General features: G+C 39.7%; 1 non-coding gene across 1 annotated transcript; it reads right to left on the bottom strand.

Moving 5' to 3' along the window:
• Positions 1-1,417: 1,417 nt before the first annotated feature.
• TRNAM-CAU (transfer RNA methionine (anticodon CAU)) lies at positions 1,418-1,490 on the bottom strand. The gene has a single exon. It is a non-coding gene; the product is annotated as a tRNA-Met (tRNA).
• Positions 1,491-10,272: the final 8,782 nt, after the last annotated feature.

The raw sequence follows: 10,272 nt of genomic DNA, 5'->3' as shown, positions 1-10,272 counted from the left end.
GTGGTGGTCAGTTGACAGTTCTTCCCCTCTTCTCACATGAACGTCCAACACTGAGGAAAATAGGTCTGCTGAGATTATAAAAAAGTCAATCAGAGACCTTTGTTATAGTGTATCCCTGTACCAGGTATACTTATGGACTTCTCGGTGCTGGAAGAAGGTATTCATTATGGACAAGCTATTAGTACAGCAGAAGTCCAATAATTTCAACCCATTCGCTTTAAGGCCCGGGGCACCGTTCCTCCCAACCACACCCTACATGTCTGGTCATTTTCTCCAACATGTGCATTGAAGTCACCCACTAGCAGGACTGATTCCATGTCTGCCACCCTGTCAAAAGCAGCATCCACTTCCTCTAGGAAGGCAAAGTATTCTGACTCCAGATTAGGTGCATAGGCTTGCACCACAGCCAAATCATGGTTTTTCATCTGAAGACTTAACACACATACCCGTCCCCCAATGGGATCCACTCAGCAACACAGTCTGACTGCTGGGGGCTTGTGAGTATCCCCACACCCGCCTGAGCAGACATTGTCGGGCTCACACCAGAGTAGTAGAGCTTCCATCCCTTATCCAGGTCGACAGTTCCAGAGCCTCTCCTCTTGGTTGAAGAAAGCCCGACTAAGTCCAGCCGGTAGCGCTTGGCTTCCTCGACCAGTTCCAACTCCTTCCCTGTCAGAGAGAAGATGTTCCAGTTGCCTAAAGCCATAGTCTGGTGCTGTTGTCGTTGCCATTTCCGTCCTTTTGCAGAACCATTTCTTTGCGCTGCCCTTAAACACCTCCCCAAATGGGTAGTAGTGTCTAAGGAGTAGTGTCTAAGGGAGACTGTAACATATTTTTCGAACGGGTCCCTCTGCCTAAAACCCGATCGCGTACCTTGGTAACCCGCGCGACGGACGATGCGGTATGAATATTTTTTGATGGCCTGATCATGTTACAGTGTTTTTGTAATGTCCTGTTAGCACAAGACGAAATGATACAGCAAAATAGGAAAGATTCCCCTCAAATACTCTAATAGCATTCGGGGGAAGGAGCAAGAAGAGAAGAAAGAAAGAAGCAAGGGAGGAAGAGGAGGGACCAATCTACAGATAATATAACAGATGTATATTACATGAAGTAAGGCATGGTCCAGCATCAGGTACCTCGGGTTTGCCATGCCCGTACTCACTAAAGTGAGCCTCTGAGGCTTATTTTTTAATAAAAAGTCTTTATTCTTAAAAACCTAATATTCTTTTTAATAAAAAGGCAATTTTTTTTTCAAATAATTAAACATGAAATCATTCATCACACCCGAAACAAATGATGCCCAATCATGAAAAATGCCTCAGACGAAAGCGAAAGCTCAAAACACATCGGAAGAAATTCAAAATGTCACTACACTTCTCCACTAGGAAATCTGATATGGAGAAAAAAAATCATGTGCCCCAGGTGAGGATCGAACTCACGACCTTCAGATTATGAGACTGACGCGCTTCCTACTGCGCTACTGAGGCACACATCTCATTGACAAACATTTCAACTCTATGCTACGGAGAGAACGATAATGATGAGACGATAGTTTGATGGCGCTCTATCATACCCTAACGTCCCCCCCCCCCACATACACTTTTTAATGATTTCCTATACGCTTGTTTCCATGTTGTGCTTATATCCTAGATGATACTACTATTCAAATATAACTAATATACAGCGGGTTTGTGTATATCAAGTTTTGGGCAATGCACAGCAGCAGCAGCCAACGTGAATTACTGTAGTATTTTTTTTTTTTTTCACTTACGAAACAGCGAAATTGTTTAGCACAGTACAGTAGAAAATAATATTAAACATCGTTTTACTTTTTAATTGAATGCTGTAGTACCCTTGGTATGGTTGGATCATACAACTCTTATAACGCCTTACAGGTGAGTTTTTTTGTAGTTTTTGAAAAATAAATGCGAATCTTATTAGAGAATATTCCTCTGCAAACAAGGTTTAAGTCTTTAGGTGATGGACTGAGTCCTTGACTGAAAGTCATGACCGAGAAATTAAATCACTGTCAGCTGTGAACTTTGGGAGATGGACTTCGAGCTTGACTCTTCCCTTTATCTGAGTTCTTGATTGTGGGTGAGGGAGTTTAGTGTGGACATTTTACACGCTCTTTGTGAGCATTTTGCGTTGTTTCAGCTTTATTTTGCGATGAAGGATTTCAGTCTTCTATGTTTGAAGCAGTCTGAGGTCTTGTAACGGCTGCCTGTCGAATCAGCTAATTTGGGTGATCGTCTGTGACTGTGAAGAATTTTTCTGCAATGCTTATCATGTGGGTCTTGATATCTGGCAGGTTAGCTTCTTCATTTAGAGCCATTCTTAGGCATTTGTTGTGGATTGTTTGTGGTCTTTGGATGTTTCATTTAGACATGCGTTTCCAGGCTAGTGTGGTACAGGTTAGTTGAGGTCTTATAACTGGTTTTTAGAGGAGAACCTTGTTGTTTATATTTAGGAGGCTGTTCCTATTTAGGAGTGATTCCTATTTATAGCTGTGCTATGGTCTAGTTGGCATTAGTGAAGACACTATTTATGAGTGTTTTGAAATTTAGGCTTTTATCAAGCTGAACTCCTAGATATTTGGCTGATTTGTTCCAAGGGGTGACTATTCTGAACACTTGTATGGTTGTATATTCGGTACTACTTTTCGTGTGGTGAATAGTACTACGGAGCCTTTTTCTGGGTTGATTACGATGCACCATTTGCTGTACCAATTCTCTAGTTCTTGATTTCTATCTGGGTTGTTTATGGCCATTTGTGGCCAGAGGGACCTGGCTATGATGGTCGTGTCATCAGCATACAGGGGGGGTGATGGATGGAGCCAACTTGGGGAGATCTGCTATGTATATGGAAAAGAGTAAGGGAGACAGTAGAGAGCCTTTGGGAACTCCCGCCGTCATTTTTCTTTCAGCGGATCTAATTCAATTTATTTCTTTCCTAAATTTTCTGTTGTTCCGATATGACTTGATGAGTAAAACTAGTATTAATGGGATTCCTACTTGTAGCATGAAAATTAATCCGTAATGCCAGATTCTGTCGAATGCCTGATTTATGTCCAGGAAGATTGCACCAGAGTGATGGTGCCATTCATATATATTGCGCTTTGGTAATGTATTCAATGACTCTGTAGATTTGTTGAGTTGTGGAGTGCTGTTTTCTAAAGCCGAATTGTGTGGTATGAAGTACTGTTTTCTGCTAAATCTTGAATCCGTGCAAGTATAGCGCGTTCGGCTATCTTGCCTAATCATGATAGTAGGCTGATGGATCGATAGTTCTTTGGAAATTGTGTATTTATTCCTGGTTTTGGACTTAGGAAGACCTTTGTAAGTTTCCACGGTTCTGGATAGTGATTTAGCCGTAGGATGATATTGGTGATGGCCATTAGATGCATAATGCCTTCGCGTGGGAGCAGCTTGAGCGCATTGTTTGTGATTTCGTCCGGTCGCTGGACATTCTTGCTATTGAGTTTTTTCTTGTGATTTGGTATATTTCTGCTGGTGATATGGGTTTGTTGTTGGAATAAGGCTTGGCGTTCTGTGTAATTTAGCGCACTTGGGTGTGAACTTTTCTTATGACGTTTAAGTCTACTTGGGCATAATTGGCGCTTCGTTCCAAGCTATCTGCAAATGTTTCGGTTTTTCTTAATCTTTATGGGTTATTCCATATTCACTTTGGATTGGAGGGAGTGTACTGTGCTGTGAGCGAACGATCTGATAATTTTGCGAAACGACCTCATAACCTTCCATATTGAGTTGTTTTCTGTACGTCAGTGATATATGATGTTGTTCCAAAGTTGGTTTCAGCGGTCTTTTAGTGCATACAGAACCTGGTTCGTTGCTCTGTTAACTTCCTGTTTATTTGTCGGATCTACTGTTCTATGATATTGTCTTCGTAGTTTGTTATTTTCCTGGATAAGTTGTTTTATTTTCCTCTGGAAGTCTGTTTGGAGGTAAACGTGTGGTTGTGGTTGTTACATAGGATATTGCTGCCAATATTTGTCTTTCAAAGGTTGTCACTGCCTTTTCCATTTCTTCAGTAGATGTTATATGTCGTGCTGGGCCTAGGACGTCCTGTAAGACTCAGGGAAGTTGTTTCCAGTTAGATCATGTATGGCGCCTAGTTGCTATATGATGGGGTTGTGGTCCGAACTCATGTCGTTGGTCGCCTGCATTTGATAGCCGTGTTTTTTATTTTTATTTTTTGTAGTATTGCTATATCAAGTACGCCTGGACGGACGGTGACTCCATAGTATGTGGGATCTGTAGTGTTCTGCCGTCGATATTTGAATTTCTACTATTCCAAGTTGGTTGCTTGGCATTAGGATTTCTCTCCGGCTATGATCATTGCTCCATAGTCCCTGATCCTATGATCCTGCGTTCAGTAGATTCTGCAAGTCTGATTCTGTTTTTGTTTTGTTTTTTATTTGAGGGATTTTAGCCTGCAAATATCTTGAATGGTATTTTTTTGGGATCTGTGCATACGGCCGACTTTAACAGGTCTGAAACCTCTGTTTTGACGGTCCAATGTGATTTCATCTATTGTAATTGATTTTGCTACCCCTCTGAGCACAACTTTGAGGTTCTTTTCACTACTAGTTTAAATGTGTGTTAGGTTAGGTTGCTATTATCCACTAATTTGGTTAGTTTTCTGTAATCGGTGGAAGTTTTGGTTGGATGCGAATTCCTTCTTCTGTGGCTTTCGTAAATGTTATTTCTAATGTTCGAAGTGAAGTGACACCGGATGTCCAGTGATTTTTATCTCTGAGGATGACTGGGGTATTCTTTCTTTCTTTCGAATTTGTATTATTATCAGCCTCTATTTTAACTGGTTTGGGCGTGTCTCTAGTAAAGGAGATTTTTCTTTTTTTATTTTTAACTATTTGGAATTCCTCCTGTGTGTCCTCTGTATCCGATATAAGGTGGGCATTGGTTTGGAATTTTTCCTCATCCTCAGGGTTGGGTGATTGGTCTGAGCTCTGTTGTCTGTTGTTTGATGCTGTCACGTTCTCTTTGTTTCGGTCTTCCAGACTGTCGTCTGTGACGATTGTTGGGGAGGGGAATGTCTCATAGAACTTTATTTTTCTGGCCGTTATTATTACGTACTTCTCTTAATCTAATGAACTCCCGATATAAGTCTTCGAATTTCGTTTCATCTACAAGCTTTTTCATGTCTTATGTTTATCAGTGTTGCTATTTCTTGAGATTAGAAAAAATTTCCTTTCGGCGTTTGTCGTAGCTGCACTTGTAATGCGATTCACAATTTAATCGTGTAAAAACGATCATCATAACTGCTAACTCTTATATATATATATTACTCATCACATTTCACAATGAAATGTGATGTGTAATCACTGTGCGCATTTAAAATCGTCGGGTTTAGCACGAGTACACCCCCATCTACTGCCCTACACACAAACACATTCTTTAAAGGTTTTAAAATTTTTTAAAAATTTCTTACAATTTTTATGTATTTAGATTATGTTTCATGTTATCGTAAACATGCCTTGTTCTGAATATAAGCAATACTTATGGCAGCACTTGGATTTCTTCGCATTGAATCCTCATACGAAATTTCTCCAAGGGAAACAGCACATCCTCTCATAATGCTTTTGTTTTGTTATTATTTAAAGAGTTAATCATTTTATTAATTAAATTGTACATTTAATGTTGCATAAAATATTATTTTATCTCATACATATTATGAGGAATTGAATTTTTTCTTCATATTTCTTCATTTTGACTATCTCAATGTTTAGTGCAGTACAAAAACCAAACATATTTAAAAAAATATCATAGAAAGTATACATTTCTCGAAATCTATTGCTCAGACATTAATATATTAATCATATCAAAGCTTAATCTCTTGTTTGATAGTTCATTATCCAGTTGCTAATAGTGCGAAAGTCAGACTTCGGCATATGTTGCTATAGAAATAATTTATAGATATGAATTATACATTTCCAACAGACTTTACTTCGAAAAACTACGTAAGTAAAATGTCGTTTTAAGGTGCTTTTCATTATAACACCAGGACCTTCATGCAAACGAGGTGAATTTAACAATTTATCTTCTTCTACTACTACGCGTGATTCCCGCTTCCCACGCAGGGTCCGCCTGTTACTTTAGATGCGACTTCTTGTTAGTACTGCTCCCAACCGACCCGTCGCCTGGTCTGCCGCTGGGTGTGTGTGTGGGGGGGAATATATTTTTGACTGTAGAGGCGTATGTTCATGGGGTCGGTTTGCCTGTTTGCGGGATGAAAAACGCCAGATAAACTGGCGGAAAAAACCCTACTGACCGCGCCCAAGACCGGCTAACTTGGCTATGCCTGAGGAAGATCCTCAAATTCCTCACGTCTACAACGGGAATCGAACCTGGGACACTCCTTCCCCAGGCATATGGTTGCGAAGCGCGAAGCCACTAGGCTAACCGCGCGGTCTGAATTTAACAGTTTATCATTCTGTTAAATCTCAGTTCATAGCTGTAAACTTAAGAATATTCCATCTACGAAAGAGGAAGAGGTGTGCAGAAATTGTTCAAATTACAAGAACAAAAAAAATCGTGTTAAAATTGATTTACTTGTTTAATCATTGTCTTTGATAATAATACGCATATTGAATATGCCTGAGGCATATTCAATATGCCTCAGGCATATTCAATCAGGCAAAATAATAATAATGAATTTTAATTAACAGTGTTTTTGATTGTATTCTTATATGTATTTTCATGTGCTTGCAAAAAGATACTATTTAGATCGCCTAATATTAGTAATCTGCATAAACATTAATTCTAAAAATCTCAAGCCTATATCAATTCATTAAGAATTAAACTAATTGAGGTAAATTGTTATGTCTGTACATGCTTGTGATGCCAAGAGCATCACAAATAAAGGGGTTGAGTTCGTTGCTTTATTGAATACGATGTAGCCTAAGATTGTTAGCATTGGTGAAACTGGCTGTCAGAATCAGATATGGTAAAGGGGATCGCGTGTAATGGGTATACTATTTTTAGGAATGACAGAAGAGATATGAGAGGAGGAGGAGTGCTACTGATGTTATAAAGTTAAATGTTAGAAACGCAAGAAAACAATATGTCCCATGCAGCAAGGAGTTTCAGGCTATCTGATGTGAAGTGGAGGCTAACAGAATGAATTATATGGTGAGGTGTTGCTACAAACCTGGCAGCTCAGTTGCAGGGGACGAAGAAATGCATCGCCAATTTAGCCTTATGGATACCAAATTTTCCAAACACTGAGTGACTACTCACTCAGTGTTTGGAAAATTTTTTTCCAATATATGAATGAGTGTGAGGGGGAAGTCAGGTTGTGTTGCGTTCCCAGCTGTAATAGCACTGGATCATGGTCTGATGACAGCTCGTTTAATGTTCTTAAATTATATTGAAATTTAATATTTTGCAGGATGGCTATATCCAAGTGTGAGCAGTGTCATTCGGGCTGTGGTGAGTTGGTTCAGTGGGGCCTGTGACGACAGCGCAATTGAATCCTTTCTAGTTGGCGAGAATGCGTCCGTTGTTGTTTGTGATTCTACAATTCCATGCCGGGTGTTTGGAGTTTAAGTCCCCAGCAATAATGATGGACTCTCTAGCATCTAGAATGGCATCCAGACCAGTGCACAATTTTGCAGTGGGTTTTATGCTGCATAAATTTTCAGTCTGCCAGCCGAGCTAGTAACAACCCTCACACCAGTAACCTCGAGGTTAGTGGCTGGGGGGGGGGGGGTTGTTCACTGTATGGTGTTGGATATAATTTTTAATGAAGATAGCAGTGTCACCACCTCTGTAATTTGGCCTGTCATTTCTGTAGAGGTGATATCCCCTTATTTTGGGGCTGTCAGATGACCTCAGGTGTGTTTCACTTATCAAAACAATGTCTGGCTGAAGCCTCTGAGTGAACTCTTGGAGTTCCATAATCTCGTGTTTGAAGCGATTGGCATTCTACATCACAATCTGTAAAGAGTCTGCAGTTAGTTTATTCCTGTTCATCAAGTGCTGAGAGGATTGATCGTGTTTCATATAGGAATCTTTTATTAGCAGCTGGTGAAGGATTGGACCTGCTGAAATCCTGTGGCATATTTGCCAGCGAGGCAGTAACGACAGTTGTCAGGTTTGACTGAGCCGCTGATTGATTCTGATTCTGTTCCTTCGTTGTCATTTTGGCACTGGCCACGTCCGCATAGGTTTTTGCCTGCCGTTGGTAGTTCGTTCTCTTAGGGGCCTCAAACTGCGCGGGTCGGACTTCTGTTACATATTGTTGAACACTGTGAGACTCTTGTGCCAGACGTGTAGGTGTTCGTGAGCTGATAGAGGCGGAGGATTGTCTGTTTGTTTCGGACTGTTATTCGGGTGTCCAATACAAACTTTATAGTTAGCTGGGTGAGGACCACCACAGTTTGCACAGCTAGTGTGGGTGGTTTTTGACTTTGTGCAAGTGATAATGGGGTGGCTCTTGGCACATTTCAGGCATTTATACTCTGTCTTGCAGAGTCACTGTGCATAGCCAAATCTTTGACACCTGTGGCACTGTCCAATTAAGCTTTCTTCCTCAGAGGCTCTGGAGTGATCCGGAGCGCACAGACAGATCTTAGGTCATAAATATTTTTGTAAGCTTTATGGATCTCCACTGAAACCAGGGGCATAGGTCTTTTGTCCGCTCTAGTCATTCTACTGATCTTAACAGGTGGCAGCTCCTGTGGCGGAGGTCGGCCTCTAATTCCATCTGTAGTTACGTCCTCTGTAACACCTCGGAGGACCACCTTCAAATTCCTCTCCGAGCCGAGAGAGAAAGTGTGATATTGAGTATTATTTAAATCCAACTGATTGGTTAGTTTTCTATAGTCCATCACGGCAGCAGGCTGGATTTTGATTCCATCGTCCATGTTCTTAGCTGAGATGTATTTTATTTGTAGGTTTGTCATGGTAGACCTTAAGGGTGTCAATTTTTTATTTTCCCGTAGTGCGATCGATGGCACCCTCTCTTTGGGGGAGACCGAAGAATCGGAACTGGGAGTGTCATTGTCCATACCAGAATCCATGGTAGGTTTTGAGTCGGTGGTTTTGCGCTTCTTGCGCGCACCGACCTCTTCAAAGTCTGGGGGAGTGGGAATCACCAAATCCAGCTTCTCCTCCATCTGGGCAATGTCTTTGCCCTCCTCAACTTCTCCTGGCAAGGAGTAGAAATTAAGGATTCCGGGTCACTCGAGTTCGACTTTTCTTACAATCTTTTTTCAGAATGCTGAGCGTCCGCCCTTTGTTGAGCGATTCAATATAAGCGTCATTTTCCTCCTCGCTCATGGTGATGACGACATTACAATATTCAATATTTTGTTATTTATGATGTATATATATATATATATATATATATATATATATATATATATATATATATATATATATATATATATATATATATATATATATATATATATATATATATATAAGCCAACAATTGCGATTCTAACGACGGTGTGTAACGGAATCAAAAAATTAGGCTTAGTAAATCGCTTTCATTGCAACTACAGTTTTTTGAGTAACCATAAAACAAACTGTAGTTTCTTACCTAGAGTAACCTGAACTACACATCAGATAGCAACACTACCTCAATCATTCTACGCGCCACACAAATTGCACAAAACTAATTCGCGATCAACAAACCGTAATCATAATCAAAAACATCATTCACCTCAATGCCTTAAAATGGCGAAATCTAAACCCCTAATGAATCACTATAATTATATCCTATCAGTCCACAAAGAATAATGATTTTAATTCAAACAAATTAAAGGTGTATAAATTATAATAACATTTTTATAAATAATCTTTAAAATGTTTCATTTCGTTTCTATTTTTGAAATTAATATAAAATAGTGTTATTATAGAATATTTTTATAAAAATAAACTTATGTAATCAAAATTTAGAGGTCAAAAGCTGAACAGTTCCTCATTTAAATCAATGCATATTCATATCCGCAAGCCACATCTCTTACACTATTGGAGTGTTCTCGTGCAGCTTCTGGGTTCATTTACAAAAATTCTCCACCGCTTTGGTAGCTAATCCAGAAGATGTTCATAATTCAACGATCCATTATCTGGGTTCTCAAACAAAAAAAATTTCCCCTTCAAACCAGGAAAATTAAAAATTACGCCTACAAATTGACCTCCTCCTCTTCCAATTATTAAATTTATTCTTGCGACTTCTAGGAAAATATACCAAATTATTTTAATCTTCGTCATCATTATC

Source organism: Typopeltis vanoorti, chromosome 8, assembly GCF_054136105.1.
Source record: "Typopeltis vanoorti isolate ZY-2024b chromosome 8, IOZ_Tvanoo_1.0, whole genome shotgun sequence".
Lineage (NCBI taxonomy): Eukaryota > Metazoa > Arthropoda > Arachnida > Uropygi > Thelyphonidae > Typopeltis > Typopeltis vanoorti.
This window is presented reverse-complemented; position numbering and strand designations above follow the sequence as displayed.